General features: G+C 43.7%; 1 long non-coding RNA gene across 1 annotated transcript; it reads left to right on the forward strand.

Annotated features, from left to right (window-relative positions):
• Positions 1–5,005: 5,005 nt before the first annotated feature.
• On the forward strand, positions 5,006–15,952 carry LOC123040700 (uncharacterized). Its single transcript, XR_006418229.1, has 3 exons — positions 5,006–5,137; positions 5,255–5,481; positions 15,731–15,952. It is a non-coding gene; the product is annotated as an uncharacterized lncRNA (long non-coding RNA).
• Positions 15,953–21,292: the final 5,340 nt, after the last annotated feature.

Genomic DNA, 21,292 nt, shown 5'->3' on the forward strand with positions numbered 1-21,292 from the left:
TCCGCACGGTTAAGGTTTCGTTGACAATTTTATTATGAGTTTATAAGTTTTTGATGTACCGAAGGTTGTTCGGAGTCCCGGATGTGATCACGGACATGACGAGGAGTCTCAAAATGGTCGAGACATAAAGATCGATATATTGGACAACTATATTTGGACACCGGAAAGGTTCCGGGTGAGATTGGGACAATACCGGAGCTCCGGGAGGTTATCAGAACCCCCCGGGAGGTATATGGGCCTTATTGGGCCTTAGTGGAAAGGAGGGAGAAGAAGCAAAGGAGGGGGCGTGCCCCCCCAAGCCCAATCCGAATTGGGAGGGGGGCCGCCCCCCCCCCTTTCCTTCTTCCCTCCCCCCTCTTCCTTCCCTCTCCCTCTCCTAATAGGAAAGGGGGGAGTCCTACTCCCGGTTGGGGTTGGACTCCCCCCTAGGGCGCGCCACCCCCCTTGGCCGGCCCCCTCCTCCACTCCTTTATATACGGGGGAGGGGGGCACCCCATAGACACAACAATCGATCTCTTGATCTCTTAGCCGTGTGCGGTGCCCCCTCCACCATAGTCCTTGATAATATTGTAGCGGTGCTTAGGCGAAGCCCTGCAACGTTAGAACATCAAGATCGTCACCATGTCGTCATGCTGACGGAACTCTTCCCCGACATTCTGCTGGATCGGAGTACGGGGATCGTCATCGAGCTGATCGTGTGCTAGAACTCGGAGGTGTCGTAGTTTCGGTGCTTGATCGGTCGAGCCGTGAAGATGTACGACTACATCAACCGCGTTGTTCTAACGCTTGCGCTTTCGGTCTACGAGGGTACGTGGACAACACTCTCCCCTCTCGTTGCTATGCATCACCATGATCTTGCGTGTGCGTAGGTTTTTTTTAAAATTACTATGTTTCCCAACACCCAGAGATACCTCTCCGTCATACGGAGTGAAAAATCCCAGTCTCGATTCGTGCCAACCCAACAGACACTTTTGGAGATACCTGGAGTGTACCTTTATAGTCACCCAGTTATGTTGTGACGTTTGGTACACCCAAATAATTCCTACGGTATCCGGGAGTTGCACAATCTTATGGTCTAAGGAAATGATACTTGACATTAGAAAAGCTCTTAGCAAACGAACTACATGATCTTATGCTATGCTTAGGATTGGGTCTTGTCCATCACATCATTCTCCTAATGATGTGATCCCGTTATCAACGACATCTAATGTCCATCGTTAGGAAACCATAACCATCTATTGATCAACGAGCTATTCAACTAGAGGCTCACTAGGGACATGTTGTGGCCTATGTATTCACACATGTATTACAGTTTCCGGTTAATACAATTATAGCATGTACAATAGACAATTATCATGAACAAGGAAATATAATAATAACCATCTTATTATTGCCTCTAGGGCATATTTCCAACACTAGGAGCATGCGCGTAGTACTTCATTTCGATAACTAATAGATATTTGCAATAAGTATGTGAGTTCTTTATGACTAATGTTGAGTCGATGGAATATACACACTCTCACCCTTCCACCATTGCTAGCCTCTCTAGTACCGCACAACTTTCGCTGGTAGCATACACCCACCATATACCTTCCTCAAAACAGCCACCATACCTACCTATTATGGCATTTCCATAGCCATTTCGAGATATATTGCCATGCAACTTTCCACTGTTCCGTTTATTATGACACGCTCCATCGTTGTCATATTGCCTTGCATGATCATGTAGTTGACATTGTATTTGTGGCGAAGCCACCATTCATAATTTTTCATACATGTCACTCTTGAATCATTGCACATCCCGGTACACCACCAGAGGCATTCATATAGAGTCATATTTTGTTCTAAGTATTGAGTTGTAATTCTTGAGTTGTAAGTAAATAAAAGTGTGATGACCTTCATTATTAGAGAATTATCCCAGTGAGGAAAGGATGATGGAGACTATGATTCCCCCACAAGTCGGGATGAGACTCCGGACTAAAAAAAGAGGGGGGAAAAGAGGCCAAAAAAGAGAAAAGGCCCAAATAAAAAAAAGAGAGAAGGGGCAATGCTACTATCCTTTCACCGCACTTGTGCTTCAAAATAGCACCATGATCTTCATGATAGAGAGTCTCCTATGTTATCACTTTCATATACTAGTGGGAATTTTTCATTATAGAACTTGGCTTGTATATTCCAATGATGGGCTTCCTCAAAAGTGCCCTAGGTCTTCGTGAGCAAGCAAGTTGGATGCACACCCACTTAGTTTCTTTTGTTGAGCTTTCATACACTTATAGCTCTAGTGCATCTGTTGCATGGCAATCCCTACTCACTCACATTGATATCTATTGATGGGCATCTCCAGAGCCTGTTGATACGCCTAGTTGATGTGAGACTATCTTCTCCTTTTTGTCTTCTCCACAACCACCATTCTATTCCACCTATAGTGCTATGTCCATGGCTACGCTCATGTATTGCGTGAAGATTGAAAAAAGTTTGAGAACATCAAAAGTATGAAACAATTGTTTGGCTTGTCATCAGGGTTTGATGACCCACAAGTGTAGGGGATCTATCGTAGTCCTTTCGATAAGTAAGAGTGTCAAACCCAGTGAGGAGTAGAAGGAAATGACAAGCGGTTTTCAGTAAAGTATTCTCTGCAAGCGCTAAAATTATTGGTAACAGATAGTTTTGTGATAAGGTAATTTGTAATGGGTAACAAGTAATGAAAGTAAATAAGGTGCAGCAAGGTGGCCCAATCCTTTTTGTAGCAAAGGACAAGCCTGGAAAAATTCTTATATAAAGAAAAGCGCTCCCGAGGACACATGGGAATTATCGTCAAGCTAGTTTTCATCAGCTCATATGATTCGCATCCGTTACTTTGACAATTTGATATGTGGGTGGACCGGTGCTTGGGTACTACCCTTTCTTGGACAAGCATCCCACTTATGATTAACCCCTATTGCAAGCATCTGCAACTACAAAAGAAGTATTAAGGTAAACCTAACCATAGCATGAAACATATGGATCCAAATCAGCCCCTTACAAAGCAACGCATAAACTAGGGTTTAAGCTTCTGTCACTCTATCAACCCATCATCTACTTATTACTTCCCAATGCCTTCCTCTAGGCCCAAACAATGGTGAAGTGTCATGTAGTCGATGTTCACATAACACCACTAGAGGAGAAACAACATACATCTCATCAAAATATCGAACGAATACCAAATTCACATGACTACTAATAGCAACACTTCTCGCATGTCCTCAGGAACAAACGTAACTACTCACAAATCATATTCATGTTCATAATAATAGGGGTATTAATATGCATTAAGGATCTGAACATATGATCTTCCATCAAATAAACCAACTAGCATCAACTACAAGGAGTAATCAACACTACTAGCAACCCACAGGTACCAATCTGAGGTTTTGGTACAAAGATTGGATACAAGAGATGAACTACGATTTGAGAGGAGATGGTGCTGGTGAAGATGTTGATGGAGATTGACCCCCTACCGATGAGAGGATCGTTGGTGATGACGATGGTGATGATTCCCCCCTCCCGGAGGGATGTTTCCCTGGCAGAATAGCTCCGCTGGAGCCCTAGATTGGTTCCGTCAAGGTTCCGCCTCGTGGCGGCGGTGTTTTGTCCCGAAAGCTTGCTTATGATTTTTTTTCTAGGGTAAAAGACTTCATATAGCAGAAGATGGTCACCGGAAGGCTGCCAGGGGCCCATGAGGTTGGGCGCGCCTAGGGGGTAGGGCGCGCCCCCCACCCTTCGTGGACGGTGGGTGGCCCCCCTCTGGAACTTCTTCCGCTCAATATTTTCTATTAATTCCAAAATTGACTTCCGTGGAGTTTCAGGACTTTTGGAGTTGTGCAGAATAGGTCTCTAATATTTGCTCCTTTTCCAACCCGGAATTCCAGCTGCCGGCATTCTCCCTCTTCATGTAAAGCTTGTAAAATAAGAGAGAATAGGCATAAGTATTGTGACATAATGTGTAATAACAGCCCATAATGCAATAAATATTGATATAAAAGCATGATGCAAAATGGACGTATCAACTCTCGCAAGTTTAGACCTCGCTTGTCCTCAAGCGGAAGCCGATATCGAAAAATATGTCAACATGTTTAGAGATAGAGGTGTCGATAAAATAAAATACGGACATGAGGGCATCATAATCATTCTTATAACAGCAACATTTATAGATATTGTCATATGATTTCTTATGATAAAGTAACAATCTATTCACAATGTCAAGTATGAATCAGAAACTTCATTGAAAACTAACAAACTATGATCTTGGTCATTGAAGCAATTGCAATTTAGCATAACATCGGAAAGAGTCAATATAAGAGCTTTTCAGCAAGTCCACATACTCAACTATCATTTAGTCTTTCACAATGGCTAACACTCACGCAATACTTATATATATATATATATATATATATATATATAGGAAAATGAGTCTATACTCCTGGGAGTATGTACACCTAGGACACGTGGCATTATTTGGCTCTCACCTACGCTCACGCTAAATTTTAAGTGATTTTTTTAAACCAGGACGTTACTGATCCTATTGTATGGGGATTTGTTCAGTACGTTCGGGGCCAGCTCATTCGCTTGTGCACATCCATTCCTGCCTCTTGCTGCATCGGCGACCGACGGCGGCGGCCACGACGGCATGCATGGCAGCGTCCCTGCATAGGCGAGAACTTTGTTGGCATGAGCCTTTTGGTGCAGCGATTCCTACAGCGCCAACATTGACGGAAGTATGCGTACACAGTGGATAGTCAAAGGTATGCGAGATTCAATTATTATTTTATGATCTCCTACGGATGTCCTGGCTCATCCAATTTTTCCCATTGCGACTAGTTGTTTTGTGCAATGATTTATTTTCCGGTGTGTTTTTCTAGCAATTTGAAGTCGATCCTATTTTATGGGGATTTGTTCGGTACGTTCGGGACCAGCTCATTCGCTTGTGCACATCCATTCCTGCCTCTTGCTGCATCGGCGACCGACAGCGGCGGCCACGACGGCGTGCATGGCAGCGTCCCTGCATAGGCGAGAACTTTGTTGGCGTGAGCCTTTTGGTGCAGCGATTCCTACAGCGCCAACGTTGACGGAAGTATGCGTACACAGTGGATAGTCAAAGGTATGCGAGATTCAATTATTATTTTATGATCTTCTACGGATGTCCTGGCTCATCCAATTTTTCCCATTGCGACTAGTTGTTTTGTGCAATAATTTATTTTCCGGTGTGTTTTTCTAGCAATTTGAAGTCTACGGCGGAAGAGCAGCGCAGATTGGATCTTCTAGGGGTAGATTGGTTTTGATTATGCGAAAAGCTCCTGTCATCTCCTCCATGGCAGCAACTCCTCCCCCAATTAATTAGCAGCAAATCGATCTATATACAGGCATATTCTTCCTGATGGTCAACCACGCCTCACAGATTCTCTCGCTCCGGCAAGATATCTTTACTGGAGATCTTCACAACATGTAAGTAACTTTGGTTTGTCAGCATCAGTACAACATTCGGTCATGCACGAGTTTTTCCTTGCTATTTTATTGATCCACGGTATGTACACTGGTAGAAAAAGAGGCTTCCGTCCAGCCCCATTAGTCGCGAAACTGTAGGAACCGCGACTAATGAAGTCTTTAGTCGCGGTTCGGCAGACGAACCGCGACCAAAGGCTTGGGCCAGGGCGCTCGGTGGCCAGCTGGTGCACGTGAGGGGCTTTAGTCACGGTTGGCCAGGCCAACCGCGACTAAAGGTGCCCAACGGCCTTTAGTCGCGGTTGGCCTGGCCAACCGCGACTAAAGCTCCTCCCCTATATATACCAGTTCAGCGCACTCACTTAGCCATTTGGTGCCACTTCTCTTCACAAGGGGGTGTAGGTTTGCTTTTGGTTCCTCTTATGCACACAAGGTGTTTGATGAAATGCCCAACAGCGTGAAACAAACATGATATGAAGTGTTGGAGCCACACTTGAGGTTCCTCCTCGATCGCGGTTAGCAACTTGAACCTTTCATGCATGTGTGTCATTGATAAAATATGCATGTGTGTTGTTCATTGTTTAATTTCTATTGTTTATAGCTAGTTACTTTAACAAATGCATGATGGTTAATTATATATTTTATATTATAATAATGCAGATGAATCGGCAATGGATGTACGGTAACCGACTCTCCCGCGAGTTCACTACGGGTTTGAAAGATTTCCTCGTAGTGGCTAATGCGAACAAGCAGAAGGGTTTTGTTATCTGTCCATGTGTTGACTGTAAGAATCAGAAGGGTTACTCTTCCTCAAGAGAAGTTCACCTGCACCTGCTTCGGCACGGTTTCATGCCAAGCTATAATTGTTGGACCAAGCATGGAGAAAGAGGGGTTATAATGGAAGAAGATGAAGAAGGGGATGATTTCATCGATGAAAGCTATCTTGCTCATTTCGGTGATACTTTCATGGAGGATGCTGAAGGTGAAGGGGAAGGTGAAGGGGAAGGTGAAGGGGAAGGTGAAGGGGAAGGTGAAGGTGAAGGTGAAGAAGAGGCACGTGATGAGACCGTTGATGATCTTGGTCGGACCATTGCTGATGCACGGAGACGCTGCGAAACTGAAAAGGAGAGGGAGAATTTGGATCGCATGTTAGAGGATCACAGAAAGTCGTTGTACCCTGGATGCGATGATGGTCTGAAAAAGCTGGGCTGCACACTGGATTTGCTGAAATGGAAGGCACAGGCAGGTGTAGCTGACTCGGCATTTGAAAACTTGCTGAAAATGTTGAAGAATATGTTTCCAAAGAATAACGAGTTGCCCGCCAGTACGTACGAAGCAAAGAAGGTTGTCTGCCCTCTAGGTTTAGAGGTTCTGAAGATACATGCATGCATCAACGACTGCATCCTCTACCGCGGTGAATACGAGAATTTGAATGAATGCCCGGTATGCACTGCATTGCGTTATAAGATCAGAGGCGATGACCCTGGTGACGATGTTGAGGGCGGGAAACCCAGGAAGAGGGTTCCCGCCAAGGTGATGTGGTATGCTCCTATAATACCACGGTTGAAACGTCTGTTCAGGAACAAAGAGCATGCCAAGTTGTTGCGATGGCACAAAGAGGACCGTAAGTCGGACGGGGAGTTGAGACACACCGCAGATGGAACGCAATGGAGAAAGATCGACAGAGAGTTCAAAGATTTTGCAGCTGACGCAAGGAACATAAGATTTGGTCTAAGTACAGATGGCATGAATCCTTTTGGCGAGCAGAGCTCCAGCCATAGCACCTGGCCCGTGACTCTATGCATCTACAACCTTCCTCCTTGGTTGTGCATGAAGCGGAAGTTCATTATGATGCCAGTGCTCATCCAAGGTCCGAAGCAACCCGGCAACGACATCGATGTGTACCTAAGGCCATTAGTTGATGAACTTTTACAGCTGTGGGGCAGACCTGGTGTCCGTGTGTGGGATGAGCACAAAAAAGAGGAATTTAACCTACGAGCGTTGCTTTTCGTAACCATCAACGATTGGCCTGCTCTTAGTAACCTTTCGGGACTGTCAAATAAGGGATACAATGCATGCACGCACTGCTTACATGAGACTGAAAGTGTACATTTGCCAAATTGTAAGAAGAACGTGTACCTTGGGCATCGTCGATTTCTTCCGAAAATTCATCCAGTAAGAAAGAAAGGCAAGCATTACAACGGCAAGGCAGATCACCGGCCGAAGCCTGCGGAACGCACTGGTGCTGAGGTATTTGATATGGTCAAGGATTTGAAAGTCATCTTTGGAAAGGGTCCTGGCGGACAATCAGTTCCGAAGGGAGCTGACGGGCACGCAGCCATGTGGAAGAAGAAATCTATATTCTGGGAGCTAGAATATTGGAAAGTCCTAGAAGTCCGCTCTGCAATCGACGTGATGCACGTTACGAAGAATATTTGCGTGAACCTCCTAAGCTTCTTGGGCGTGTATGGGAAGACAAATGATACAAAGGAAGCACGGCAGGACCAGCAACGTTTGAAAGACCCTGATGACCGGCATCCGGAATGGTTTCAAGGTCGTGCCAGCTACGCTCTGACCAAAGAAGAGAAGGTCATCTTTTTTGAATGCCTGAGCAGTATGAAGGTCCCGTCTGGATTCTCGTCCAATATAAAGGGAATAATAAACATGGCGGAGAAAAAGTTCCAAAACCTGAAGTCTCACGACTGCCACGTGATTATGACGCAATTGCTTCCGATTGCTTTGAGGGGGCTCCTGCCGGAAAATGTTCGAGTAGCCATTGTGAAGCTATGTGCATTCCTCAATGCAATCTCTCAGAAGGTAATCAATCCAGAAGATCTACCACGGTTACAGAACGATGTGATCCAATGTCTTGTCAGTTTCGAGTTGGTGTTCCCGCCATCCTTCTTCAATATTATGACGCACCTCTTGGTTCACCTAGTCGAAGAGATTTTCATTCTCGGTCCTGTATTTCTACACAATATGTTCCCCTTCGAGAGGTTCATGGGAGTATTAAAGAAATATGTTCGTAACCGTGCTAGGCCAGAAGGAAGCATCGCCAAGGGCTATGGAAATGAGGAGGTAATTGAGTTTTGTGTTGACTTTGTTCCTGACCTTAAGCCGATTGGTCTTCCTCGATCGCGGCACGAGGGGAGACTAAGTGGAAAAGGCACGATCGGAAGGAAATCAACGACATGTATGGACGGCCATTCTCTGACTGAAGCACACCACACTGTACTGACCAATTCCAGCTTGGTGGCTCCGTACTTTGAGAAACACAAGAATATTTTACGCTCGGACAACCCGGGGAAGCCTGAATCCTGGATTAGGAAGGCCCACATGGAGACTTTCGGCAGTTGGTTGAGAAAACATTTAATGAATGACAATGATGTTGTAGATCAGCTGTACATGTTGGCCAAGACACCATCTTCGACTATAACGACTTTCCAAGGGTACGAGATAAATGGGAATACATTTTACACGATCGCCCAAGATAAAAAGAGCACCAACCAAAACAGTGGTGTCCGCTTTGATGCAGCAACCGAGAATGGGCAAAAGGTCACATATTATGGTTACATAGAGGAGATATGGGAACTTGACTATGGACCCTCCTTTAAGGTCCCTTTGTTCCGGTGCAAATGGTTCAAGCTAACAGGAGGTGGGGTAAAGGTGGACCAGCAATACGGAATGACAATGGTGGATTTCAACAATCTTGGTTACCTTGACGAACCATTCGTCCTAGCGAAAGATGTCGCTCAGGTTTTCTATGTGAAGGACATGAGTAGCAAACCGAGGAAACGGAAAGATAAGAAAACGATCAGTACATCATGCGATGATCCAAAGCGCCACATTGTTCTTTCAGGGAAAAGAAACATCGTGGGAGTGGAGGACAAGACAGACATGTCAGAAGATTATAATATGTTTGCTGAAATTCCGCCCTTCAAAGTGAACACCGACCCAAGCATTAAGTTAAATGATGAGGATGCTCCATGGATACGGCACAATCGTAAGCAAGCAGGGACACAAGGGAAGAAATGATGTGTAATAATTTATTGTACCAAACTTTGTTGAATGGATCATGTGAATTATATTACCCGTGATGTGTTTGGTGTCCATTTTCGAATGATTCGAGATACCACTGATGATACATGAAATTTGGAGTGATTTAGTCATACTCCTGCCTAGGCGTATAATTGAATTAGTTTTATTTTTCTGAATTTTTTGATATATTATTTGTATTTTTAGAATTTTAAATTGAATTAGTTTTATTTTTCTTAATTTTTTGATATATAATTTGTATTTTTAGAATTCTGAATTGAATTAGTTTTATTTTTCTGAATTTTTTGATATAATATTTGTGTTTTTAACATATTGAATTGAATTAGTTTTATTTTTCTGAATTTTTGATATATTATTTGTATTTTTAACATTTTGAATTGAATTAGTTTTATTTTTCTTAATTTTTTGATATATTATTTGTATTTTTAGAATTTTGAATTGAATTAGTTTTATTTTTCTGAATTTTTTGATATAATATTTGTGTTTTTAACATATTGAATTGAATTAGTTTTATTTTCTGAATTTTTTGATATATTATTTGTATTTTTAACATTTTGAATTGAATTAGTTTTATTTTTCTTATTTTTTTGATATATTATTTGTATTTTTAGAATTTTGAATTGAATTAGTTTTATTTTTCTGAATTTTTTGATATAATATTTGTGTTTTTAACATATTGAATTGAATTAGTTTTATTTTTCTGAATTTTTTGATATATTATTTGTATTTTTAAGATTTTGAAAAAGAAAAAGTATTTTAAAAATACCTTTAGTCGCGGTTGGCCTGCCCAACCGCGACTAAAGGTCGTTGCGCGCAGGGAACGAAAAACCCGCCAAAAAGCCCTTTAGTCGCGGGTCGCCTCCCCAACCGCGACTAAAGGTTATCCTTTAGTCGCGGGTCGCCTCCCCAACCACGACTAAAGGGGGGGGCTATAAATACAAGGGCCCGACCCGTCGCGGGCATTTCTCGTCTTCTCTGCCGCGCCGAAGGCCTGCCACCGTCGCCCTCGCCCTCGACGCCGCCCGCCGTCGCCCTCGCCCTCGACGCCGCCCGCCGTCGCCCGCCGCCCCCTCTCGCCCTCGTACGCCGCCCGCCGTCGCCCGCCGCCCCCTCTCGCCCACGTTCGTCGCCCGCCGCCCCCTCTCGCCCACGCCGGTCGGCCTCCCTCGCCCACCGCGCCACCTCTCGCCCGCCCTCAACGCCGCCGCCCGCCGTCGCCCGCCGCCCCCTCTCGCCCACGTACAGAGAGCTAGCGAGATCGTGGAGAGGGAGAGAGAATTTATTTTGTTCTTTTTAATTTTAACTAGTTAATTAGTTTAACAAAAACGGTAAAATAACTTAACAAAAAACGTATAACCGTAAAATTTGATAACCGTATAACCGTAAAATAACTTAACAAAAACGGTAAAATAACTTAACAAAAAACGTATAACCGTAAAATAACTTAATTAACAAAAACGTATAACTTAACAAATAACCGTAAAATTTGATAATTAACAAAAAAAACGTATATACGGAGAGGGGGCGGCGAGGGGGCGGCGATGCGCGCGGTGTTTTTTTAGGGATCGAGAGGGGGCGGCGAGGGTTATACATGTGTGTTGTCCTCGCCTCCCTCTCCGTGACGCCGTCGTCTGCCGCCCCGTCTCGCGCTCTACCGCGACACCCTCTCCCACCCCTTCCTCGCCCCCTCCTTTTGCCACCGCCCTTTCGCCACCGCCACCGCCACCGCCCCCCTTCTTCACTTAATTAATTTGTTTTTACTACATGTTTTCAGGACTGACATAATGGCGGACGATAGAGCTGACCCGATTATGGACAACTATGATCCGGACGGTGAAGCACATATGTTCGGCATCATAAACGGCGATATTCTATATGTGCCGACCGGACAAGAAGAAGATGATATCTCTTCTTATCTGAACCTTGACGGTGAAGATGAAGGGCGCCGTCAGCAAGATGATGCCGAACAAACGTCGATAAACGACGATCTTCAAATGGAAGTAGCAACCACCTCCGGCGCCGAGGTATATATATACATTGAGCCTCTGGTGATACAAACTAACTGATTTGAATAAATATGTGTGGACTAACGCGCGCGACTCTCTTTCTTATTTTAGCCCTCGGCCGGATCGTCGAAACAATCGAGTACGTCGTCAAAGCGTGGCGCAACCAAGACGATGAAACAAGGAGAAACATGCACCATCGAGGTTGTCGACAGTGCAACCGGCAGGCCGCTGGAGCCCCGCAAGAACGCCACCAAGTTTGTCAACCAATGCGGAGCCATTGTTAGAGACAACGTCTCGATCACCGTCCAGGAGTGGAATAAGCCAAAGAAGGCACGAATTGCTGGTTTCACTTTTGTCGATAAGAGAACAAAAAAAGATTGCTTCAAGAAGCTTATGGAACATTTCGTTCTACCTCCGGAATACAACAAATTCGATGAGGAGGGTAACAAGATTGAGGAAAACAAGGAGAGGAGGAGGCTAGTCAAACAGTTCGCTCTTCATAAGATGGCCGACGCATTCCGGAAATTCAAGCAAAATCTAGCCCATGACTTTGTCAAGCAGAACAAGACTCCGGATTTCAAAGGACAATATGAGAAACTGAAACATGATTGGCCAGAATTTGTGAAGCAAAAGAAATCGGAGCAGTTCATTCAAATATCGAAAAAAATAAGGAAAATGCGGCTAAGAAGGAGTACAATCATATTATGGGGCCAGGAGGGTATCGCCTTTGGGAGCCTAGGTGGGAGAAGATGGAGAACGAGCTGAGGGCGCGAGGAATCCGTCCAGGTACGGAGGGATGGGACCCAAGGGCCAAAAGCTGGTGGTACGGGCATGGGGGAACGCTGAACCCGGAGACAGGGGAGTGTGTTTACCGGGGCAAAATAATTAAACCCACCCAAGCCCTTATTGACGCAATGAGGGATGCTCAAGAGGGGAAGATCAAGTTCAACAGAGAGAACGACGCGCTGACAAAAGCCCTCGGGAATCCTGAACACGGAGGACGTGTACGAGGCATGGGGCACATTCCGTGGAAAATAGGGTTCCCCCAGAACGATGACCCGTACGGTTACAGAAGCCGGAAGAGAAAGATGGATCGGGAAGCAGATGTTGTGGCGCGGTTGGCATCGGAAATGGATGTGATGAAGAAAACCGTGAGTGTACTAGTAGCCGAACGAGATGCAGCTCGGGCGCAGCATGAAGATCATCCAGCGGATCTCAGAAGCCAGCAGCGGAGAAGCAGTGTGGCTTCCACGGAGGCCCCACCGGCTGGTGCAGATGCACCGACGATCGAAATTACTGCACCGGAGCCTCTGGTGGTCGAAATTACTGCACCGGAGCCTCTGGTGGTCGAAATTACTGCACCGGAGCCTCGGTCGAACTCCGGCCCTACCCCGTGGACGATATAAAGGAGATGAAAGAATGTCATCTGTATTATCCTATCGGGAACATGTCCATGAAGGTAGCCATCGGCAGTGCTTTACCATGTTTACCTGGAGCACTCCACCACAACAACCCCATTCAAGATGGCTATGCTCGTGTCACGGTGGAGGACATAGTCCAAGGGTTTGAGGACCTGGAGATTGACATTGCTACACCTGAAGGGGAGAAAAGACTTGGAGATGTCAAGCGCCATTTCATTCTATGGCAAAAGAAGTTTATCAAGTTTCCAGGCGAGGCGCCAAGGACAACAAGTCCACCCCCCTACGGTGGTGGCGGTTCACCTACACCTCCGTCACGTCAGCCGACGCCCCCCAGTCCACAACGTCCGGCGGGTGATCAGACGCCGCCCCCCAGTCCTCGTCCGGCGGGTGATCAGACGCCGCCCCCCAATCCACCTCCGGCAAAGAAGCAGAAGCAGTCCTGGATTATTAACCCGGACCCTTATGTACCTAAGACCACAAAGGTACCGGAGCCATCATTGAAGCCTCTCCCCACAAGGCCTTGGGAACGTAGTGCCGAGGAAACTGCCGCGGCCGCGGCTGCTGATCATGAGAAATGGAAGGCGGACTGCAAGAAGAAAAGAGAGCCCGAGCCCAAGCCAGTATTTTCTGATGAGCAAAAGAAGTGGGCTAAGTCATTTTTGAGCACACCGTCCCAAGCCGCGAAGAATCTGCCTGACGACTATGCACGTGAACTTCGTAGGCAGGCACTCATGTTGAAGGAGAAGAAAGAGCGGGCGGAGAACCAGGAGAACAAAGCCTTGGAGGAGGCCGAGAAAACGGAATTAGAAAGTAAAAAAAGCGGGAAACGAGTTGCCCAGCTCGGGGAACAAAGTAAACAATCGATTGCCCCGCTTATAGTGAAAGCCGCCGGTCCGGATGACCCCGATATCATAGCAGCTGCGGCAGCACATGGATTGACTGTAACGAGTGCCAGAGAACAAGCGGCCAACTTAGGTATTACTCTTCGTGAACTGTTAGGCCTTGATGAGGCGCCAGTGAAGGAGGTAGTAATTACATATGTGAAGAATGGGCCTCTCGTCGAGCCTGCGCAGGAAGAGGATCTACCTCCACAAATGAAAGGTCTGCTGAAATGGTACAAGGGTTACATAAAAAATAAAAACGCCAAAGAATATATTTATGCGGAAGTTAGATATGAGCATCACTTCAAACATTACTATGTACAAATTCATCTGAGTGAATTGTTCCAGCTTTTCAATCTGCGCGAGCTCGACAAATCTATCATCAGTTGCTACGTTCTGTAAGTGATTTATTTCTACCCCATCTCGTTCATATTGCCTGCACTATATATATGTCCTAACTATATTGTTGTGTCCGCTATTATACATGCAGAATGAAGATTAAGGAATGCAGAGTAAGGAACATCCATGATGTTGGGTTCATTGACCCACACATCGTTAATGGATATGTGTTGGAGCATCACCCCGCCGACATGGAGGCAGACCTGTGGCAGTTTCTTACAAAGCAGGAACTCAAAAGTGATATTCTATTTCCTTACCATTTTGGGTGAGTGTTTCTGTCTTGAGCACATTCTCTTTTGTTTACTCCATGCATGGTATGTGGCCGGCTAATCGATGAGTTATGCATGACGTACTGTGCATGTATCGTGTCCGCAGGTTCCACTGGATTCTGCTAGTAATTAAAGTTGACACCTCAGAATGTCTCGTCCACGACTCTCTGAATAAGGATCCAAAGCTTTGGGTCGACATGAGAAGAATGCTGCAGAAGTAATTATTTTCATTCATTTGCGCTCTATATCGATCGGCCTATTTCGTTCATTTCCTAATATCAAGTAACTAATAACTCTCTTGTTCATTTAATTTTCTTTGCCTCGTAGGGTTTGGAGACGGTTCGTAGATACAAAGGTCGGTGAATTCAAAAAAGAGCTAGAATTCAAAAGGGCAAAGGCTAAGAATGGTGAGGATATTCAGCCAGCGGGGACCAATCTATGTGCATACTATGTCTGTGAGATGATCCGGAGATACACCTCTGAGCGGGTTCCGAGTGATACCAATGCTCAGAGGAATAACCTCCGGATGATGCTTAGTCCAGAAGCTCGCTTCCGACCACTTCAAGAGGAACTAGCTGGATGGTTCAGGAGGGAAGTCCTCCATCCTAAAGGAGAACACCATTACGAGGACGTAGAACTTTATATGCATTAAATTATGTATGGAAACTTGTTCAAAATTGTATATGGTCATCCGATGATATTGAATATATATTGTATATTCCTCTTGAATTCTTTTTGGTTCTAATTTCAAATTTGTTTGAAATTGTACATTCATATGCATGTATGTAGTACCGTAGAATATGTGAAACTCCTTCAAAATTAAAATAAAGCACAAAAGAAATAAAACAATACAAATTAAACAGAAAACAGGTTTAGGGGGGGCTAAAACCCTAAACCTGCGGCGGCCTTTAGTCGCGGTTGGCCAGAATAACCGCGACTAAAGGTCCTCCGCCCCGACGGCCGCTTGGCACCCACGTGGACGGGCCTTTAGTCGCGGTTCTTAAGCAACCGCGACTAAAGGGTGGGGCCTTTAGTCGCGCCCGTTCGGTCGCGGTTGCGCAACCGCGACTAATGGCAGTTGCGAACCGCGACCAAAGGCCCTTTTTCCACTAGTGGTACGCATAGATCAGGTTCTTGTTCTACTCATGCTTCCGAATAAAATATTTCACGCAACTGACGTATGAAATGCTCCCTAATTTTCACGCAACTGTGTTCAACAGGAGGACGACGGCAACCATAGACGGCGGCGCGGCCATGGTGATCCCCAGTCCACCTGCCCCGGGTCCGGTTTGGCACAAGCCACAGATGCAAACATGTTGCTGGGTTGAAGCACACATGCATGAACATATACTTGGCAACGGATGATGCATATATCTGTGCATTATCATGTACTGTTTGTATAGCAGCTTGCTTTGCAAGTATGCATTTTTGTAGTAATTATGCACGCGCATTTTTTTATTTTTATACTCTAAAAATATTGTATATTGTTCTTCATGAATTATGTGGTATATAATCTCTCGTACAAAAACATATGTCATCACAATTACGTTCTATGTACTCTCTTGTGGTATATTGCTTACGAGTGATGTAGTATATACTTAAACAATATAGTACATACTACATACTACAAAAATGAAGTATATCATAAAAGTTGAAGTATATACTTCCTGAAAATTGATGTGGTACATACCCTCTCGTAAGAAATGAAGTACACATGCTTCCTGACAGAAGATGTATACACTCCCTAAAATATAGTACGTAGATGCATCCTAAAATAACAGCATATACTTACAACAAAATTATGTACTCTACCATATACTCTTTTTTGAACATCAGTGCAGACACAAGCGCTCATATACACGCGCATACACTCACCCATATGAACGTACACACGCACACTCTACCATATACTCACAGAGCTAAGAAAGTGGTATATACTATAAAATCTAGTATATACTGTATATACTCCTTGGGTAAAAAAGTAGTATATACTCCTCACAAAAGAATATGCCATGTCTGCATGAAACACTATATACCACAAGCGTGTACATCTACTACTTTCAATTCGAATAAGATATCACTTTCTTAGTTTTAAGGAGCTACGCATGCAAATGGATCGGCATGGAGCACTCCCCGTGTTATTAGGAGTTGAAGCCCCGGTTGGTTGGTTGGTGGTTTTGGTCAATGGATAAAGTGGGAGTATGTACACCCGGGAGTACAAAATAGGTGTCTTTGCAACACGAGGTGCTTGCCAAAGGATAAAATGTAAAAAGGAAAGGTGAAGATCAACATGACTCTTGCATAATGTAAAAGACATAAGTAAAAGATAGGCCCTTCGCAGAGCGAAACAGAGGTTGTCATGTGGTTTTATGGTTAGATGCATAAAATCTTAATGCAAAAGAACGTCACTTTATATTGCCACTTGTGATATGGACCATTATTATGCAGTCCATCGCTTTTATTACTTCCATATCGCAAGATCGTATAAAGCTTATTTTCTCCACACTAATAAGTCATACATATTTAGAGAGCATTTTTTATTGCATGCAACATGACAACTTACTTGAAGGATCTTACTCAATCCATAGGTAGATATGGTGGACTCTCATGGCAAAACTGGGTTTAAGGATATTTGGAAGCACGAGTAGTATCTCTACTTAGTGCAAGGAATTTGGCTAGCAGGAGGGGGAAAGGCAAGCTCAACATGTTGGATGATCCATGACAATATAGTTTTTCGGATATATGAAAACATAACCCATTACGTTGTTTTCCTTGTCCAACATCAACTCTTTAGCATGGCATATTTTAATGAGTGCTCACAATCATAAAAGATGTCCAAGATAGTATATTTATATGTGAGAACCTCTCTTTCTTTATTACTTCCTATTAATTGCAACGATGACCAAAACTATGTTTGTCAACTCTCAACAACTTTTATTCATCATACTCTTTATATGTGAAGTCATTACTCTTCATAAGGTCAATATGATCTCTTTATTTCTTTTTATTCTTTTATTCCCTCAAGATCATAGCAAGATAGAAAAGCCCTTGACTCAACACGAATATTTATTATATATAGCTCACGGACTCTATTACATAGAGGGATCATAAGGCAAAACTTCAAAACTAAATCATACCAAAAACTTTATTCTACTAGATCAAGATATTACCAAAAGGATCGAACTAAGTAAAATGGTAAAGATAGGAGTGTGATGGTGACACGATACCGGGGCACCTCCCCCAAGCTTGGCAGTTGCCAAGGGGAGTGCCCATACCCATGTAATTATGTCTCCTTTGCTGGTGAAGAAGGTGGTGATGATGATGGATAGTCACACATCGAGCATAGGAGCTCTTTCAATTTGTGGATAATGCCCTTGAGTGCGACGATATGATCCTTCAACAAAATATTTTCACATGTGAGATACTTTTTTTGTATGCGAGCTAGCTCAATCATCTTGAAAGCTTCAATTTCAGTTGGGGTAAAGAGGTTGGGAAGAGGTTGAAGGATGTCTTCTTCTTCTGCCGCTGATGACCCACAAATATAGGGGATCTATCGTAGTCCTTTCGATAAGAAGACTTTCAAACCCAACGAGGAGCAGAAGGAAATGACAAGCGGTTTTCAGTAAGATTTTCTCTGCAAGCACTGAAATTGTAGGTAACAGATAGTTTTGTGATAAGATAATTCGTAACGGGTAACAAGCAATGAAAGTAAATGAAGTGCAGCAAGGTGGCCCAATCCTTTTTGTAGCAAAGGAAAAGCCTGGACAATTTCTTATAATGAGAAAAGCACTCCCGTGGACACATGGGAATTATCGTCAAGCCAGTTTTCATCACGTTCATATGACTCGCGTTCGGTACTTTGATAATTTGATATGTGGGTGGACCGGTGCTTGGGTACTACCCTTTCTTGGACAAGCATCCCACTTATGATTAACCCCTATTGCAAGCATCTGCAACTACAAAAGAAGTATTAAGGTAAACCTAACCATAGCATGAAACATATGGATCCAAATCAGCCCCTTACAAAGCAACGCATAAACTAGGGTTTAAGCTTCTGTCACTCTATCAACCCATCATCTACTTATTACTTCCCAATGCCTTCCTCTAGGCCCAAACAATGGTGAAGTGTCATGTAGTTGATGTTCACATAACACCACTAGAGGAGAGACAACATACATCTCATCAAAATATCGAACGAATACCAAATTCACATGACTACTAATAGCAACACTTCTCGCATGTCCTCAGGAACAAACGTAACTACTCACAAATCATATTCATGTTCATAATCATAGGGGTATTAATATGTATTAAGGATCTGAACATATGATCTTCCATCAAATAAACCAACTAGCATCAACTACAAGGAGTAATCAACACTACTAGCAACCCACAGGTACCAATTTGTGGTTTTGATACAAGATTTGATACAAGAGATGAACTAGGGTTTTGAGAGGAGATGGTGCTGGTGAATATGTTGATGGAGATTGACCCACTCCCGATGAAAGGATCGTTGGTGATGACGATGGTGATGATTTCCCCCTCCCGAAGGGAAGTTTCCCCGGCAGAACAGCTCCGCTGGAGCCCTAGATTGGTTCCGCCAAGGTTCCGCCTCGTGGCGGCGGAGTTTCGTCCTGTAAGCTTGCTTATGATTTTTTACCAGGGTAAAAGCCTTCATATAGCAGAAGATGGGCACTGGAGGGCCACCAGGGGGCCCAGGAGACAGGGGGCGCGCCCAATAGGGGTTGGCGCGCCCCCACCCTCCTGGCCAGGGTGTGGGGCCCCTCTGGTGTTTTCTTCGCTCAATAATTCTTATTAATTCCAAATGACTTCCGTGGAGTTTCAGGATTTTTGGAGTTGTGCAGAATAGGTTTCCAATATTTGCTCCTTTTCCAGACAGAATTCCAGTTGCCGGCATTCCCCCCTCTTCATGGTAAACCTTGTAAAATAAGAGAGAATAGCCATAAGTATTGAGACATAATGTGTAATAACAGCCCATAATGCAATAAATATTGATATAAAAGCATGATGCAAAATGGACGTATCAACTCCCCCAATCTTAGACCTCGCTTGTCCTCAAGTGGAAGCCGAAATCGAAAAATATGTCCACATGTTTAGAGATAGAGGGGTCGATAAAAATAAAATACGAACATGAGGGCATCATGATCATTCTTATAACAGCAACATATATAGATTTTGTCATATGATTTCTTATGCTCAAGTAACAATCAATTCACAATATCAAGTATGGTTCAAAAACTTCATTGGGAACTAAGAAATTATAATCTCAGTCATTGAAGCAATTGCAATTTATCATAACATTGGAAAGAGTCAAGAATAGAGCTTTTCAGCAAGTCCACATACTCAACCATCATATAGTCTTCTACAATTGCTAACACTCACGCAATACTTGTGGTTATGGAGTTCCAACCGGACACTGAGAAAGATAGGGGCTTACTGTGTTGCCTCCCAACGTATTCACCTTTGGGTGATGTCAACAATAATAATTCATGCTAACTTACATCAAATTGGATATATATATCAGGATCTTTCAAACACGCGGAGCTTGCCAAAGGATAAAAATGAAAAAGGGAAAGGTGAAGGTCACCTTGACTCAAGCATAAAGTAAATACATAAAGTAAAAGATAGGCCCTTCGCAGATGGAAGCAGAGGTTGTCGTGTGCTTTTAGGGTTGGATGCACAAAATCTTAACGCAAAAGAATGTCACTTTATATTGCCACTTCTGATATGAACCTTTATTATGCAGTCCGTCGCTTTTATTACTTCCATATCACACGATTGTATAAAGCTTATTTTTCCGCACTAATAAGTCATACATATTTAGAGAGCAATTTTTATTGCTTGCAACATGACAACTTACTTGAAGGATCTTACTCAATCCATAGGTAGGTATGGTGGACTCTCATGGCAAAACTGGGTTTAAGGATATTTGGAAGCACAAGTAGTATCTCTACTTGGTGCAAGGAATTTGGCTAGCATGAGGGGGAAAGGCAAGCTCAACATGTTGGGAAGATCAATGAAAATATACTTTAACTGAGATGTGAGAAAACATAAACCATTATGTTGTCTTCCTTGTCCAACATCAACTTTTTTAGCATGTCATACCTAATGAGTGCTCACAATCATAGAATATGTCCAAGATAGTATATTTATATGTGAAGACCTCTCTTTCCTTATTACTTCCTATTAATTGCAACGATGACCAAAACTACGTTTGTCAACTCTCAACAACTTCTATGCCTCATAATTTTTATGTGTGAAGTCATTACTATCCATAAGATCAATATGAACTCTTTTATTCTTTTTATTCTTTCTACTTTATCAAGATCATAGCAAGATAGCAAAGCCCTTGACTCAACAATAATCTTTATTATAGATAGCTCACAGACTTGATTACATAAAGAGATCACAAAGCAAAACTCAAAACTAATTCATACTAAAACTTCAATCTACTAGATCAAGATACTACTAAAAGGATGCAACTAAGTAAAACAGTAAAGATAAGAGTGTGATGGTGATACGATATCGAGGCACCTCCCCCAAGCTTGGCAGTTGCCAAGGGGAGTGCCCATACCCATGTGATTATGTCTCCTTCTTCATAGTTGGTGTTGTGATCTTCTTGGCGATGATGCCCCTCAGGATACGACTCTCCTCCTCAAGCTTATTGACTTGTTGTTTGAGGTCCATAATTTCTTTGCGGAGCTTTCCCGTAACGGCTAAAGCTCCCTTTACCCAAGGATGTTGCATAACTTCTGGAGAAC

The sequence above is a fragment of the Triticum aestivum genome, chromosome 2B (assembly GCF_018294505.1).
Source record: "Triticum aestivum cultivar Chinese Spring chromosome 2B, IWGSC CS RefSeq v2.1, whole genome shotgun sequence".
NCBI lineage: Eukaryota > Viridiplantae > Streptophyta > Magnoliopsida > Poales > Poaceae > Triticum > Triticum aestivum.